Source organism: Coenobita brevimanus, chromosome 13, assembly GCF_032717465.1.
Source record: "Coenobita brevimanus isolate Jiangsu-jjx chromosome 13, ASM3271746v2, whole genome shotgun sequence".
Lineage (NCBI taxonomy): Eukaryota > Metazoa > Arthropoda > Malacostraca > Decapoda > Coenobitidae > Coenobita > Coenobita brevimanus.
Window position 1 is genome coordinate 17,596,417 of NC_136966.1, and position 2,354 is coordinate 17,598,770.

The window sequence follows — 2,354 nt, forward strand, 5'->3', positions numbered from 1 at the left end:
CTAACTCACCATAATTCTAATCCCAGAAGTGGCCGGAGGATTTTCTGTCCTCTAAAATGCTGCCAGGGAAGTTTCCTACAACCCGCCTTGGAGTCTCCTACACCCAACAAAAGGGTAATTTAAGATTTGCTATTACCAGTTCTTTTTGGTTCTGCATTTTAGTCATATAAAATATGTCAGCAACAAAGAGGCATAAATAGCTCACTACTGAACATGAAGATGTCATATCGAAATTATATAAGTGAAGATGAGTTGCCAGGAAGATGTCAGTATTTATCTTGATTTAACTTTGACTTTTGGCCAACGACCATACCACGTTGAGTACACCGCTTCCCGTCCGATCAGCGAAGTTAAGCAACGCTGGGTCTGGTTAGTACTTGGATGGGTGACCGCCTGGGAACACCAGATGCTGTTGGCATAACGTTCTCCCTACGTGTCAAGTGGGGTTGGTGGAGGATTAGTGCCCATCCCTGTAAAACAATTAACTCTAAGTCCTTGACCACCCCGTTTGGGATACATGGCGTCTGGCAATGAATGAATGAAAAAAACTTTGACTTTTGACCTCAATCAACAATTTCCAGACACAGATTGCATCTTGATACTGTAATTTGTATACAGCTGCTAACCCTTCAGACAGGTTTGGATTAATACCGACGACGAACTAATTGTGGTTAAATATCTCAACGAGGTGTCAGATTACTTGCCTTATTGACTGTAAATTCGACCGGTTTTGCTGCTCGTAACATGCAGTGAAGTATGATCCACAAACCCGTTTTCTTCCATTGCATCAACGCCCTTCACCTCCCTCACCTGATTCACTTCCTCCCACAACATTTTCGTCTTTCTGGTGCGTCTCTTTCAATATGAAATGCATATACTTTCTTCCCATTGCATCCATGCCCTTCACTTCCCCTCACCTGATTCATTTCCTTCCACATCATCTTTTCTGGTGACTTCCTTCCAAAGCTTTTAGTCATTTCTGATGCAGCTCATTGACCATGAAATACAGTGTTTCTGATAAATATCCCTTCGCTGCGATGACGTAATATTTGCTTTATTTATGGAAACTTCAGATCAATATATTCATTTATGGAAAGACTTCAAACTTGAGGGATCAAACGAAGCCTTCATTAGCCTCTTGACTACTGTAAATCCCTCCTAACTTGAATTAAAAAATGTGGTGGTAACTTACAGGAAGGAAATTAAAAGCACGTCGTTGTATTTAACGTAAATTACAACCTATTACATAATTCTATTAATATGAGAACTGTTACAATATACGATTATCCAGGAACTTTTTCATTTTAATAAATTGTGGTGTCACGCGATGGTCAGATATCATTTCAAAATAAATGGCCAATTCTTTTTCAGGCCCGAATTTTAAGACGGCCCGATATCAGATTCCTCTGATTAGCTAATGGATCTTCCCTTTGTCTTTCCAAGGCTGTGGGTGGGCTGCGTCTGGGAGTGGCTTGTGGAGGGTTTGTGGTCGAATCTTAAACAAAAAACTTATCTAGTATTTATATATGGCCGTTCATCAGTAAACCTGTCTCTCTGTATATGGTTAGTAGTCTCTCTGCCCATCCATATGTGATTATTTATCCATCTGTCTGTCTATCTGGGGTTATCTATCCATCTGCTTCCTGTCTCTATGGTTATTTTACTATCTACCTCTCGGCCTAGCTATGTGTCTATCTTCCTGTTTATCTATTGCAGCCTGTCTGTCTACCTCTCTACTCATGCTTAACTATCTGGACGTGCACTGGGGAGGGTTGAGAGATCGAATCTGGATCAAGAAGGTTATCTGTAAATATTTATCTGTCCCAGGTTACCTAGCTGTGTACCGTACCTGTTTACATCTCTCTACCCACACATTTGTGGGTATGTCTCCCTATCTCTCTATATCTTTATCTATTTATCTATCTATTTATATCTTTGAATCTCTATCTATCTATCTATGTGTGTGTGTGTGTGTGTGTGTGTGTGTGTGTGTGTGAGTGTGTCCAGGAGTACATCTGTAGTCTTGTTTATTTCCTGTCGCCGTTCTTTTGTTCTCTAAGAGGACTTAATAATTTCTGTCCCTGTGTGGTAATGATCCCTACTCCCACCACACACTACCCTGCCTCATATACTCCTCCATCTTACCCCCAAGCATTTGTATGTCATTCTATTTCAAGGACGACCGCGAGACCCTTGGGCAGGGTCTCTTTACCCCAGTCTGCACCTGGAACTGGAGCAGGGACCTGGATTTGCAAAACGATGGTTGTCTGATCATGTAATACAGGGAAAGTTCGTTGGTTGTTTTCCTTGTCACGTCCACTGTGTGCCCATTGAGCAGTGATCAGTGTTGCCAT

General features: G+C 41.5%; 1 non-coding gene across 1 annotated transcript; it reads left to right on the forward strand.

The window, feature by feature from the left end:
* The first annotated feature begins 299 nt into the window (after positions 1–299).
* Positions 300–418, forward strand: LOC145417035 (5S ribosomal RNA). Its single transcript, XR_013900388.1, has one exon. It is a non-coding gene; the product is annotated as a 5S ribosomal RNA (ribosomal RNA).
* The last annotated feature ends 1,936 nt before the right edge of the window (positions 419–2,354 follow it).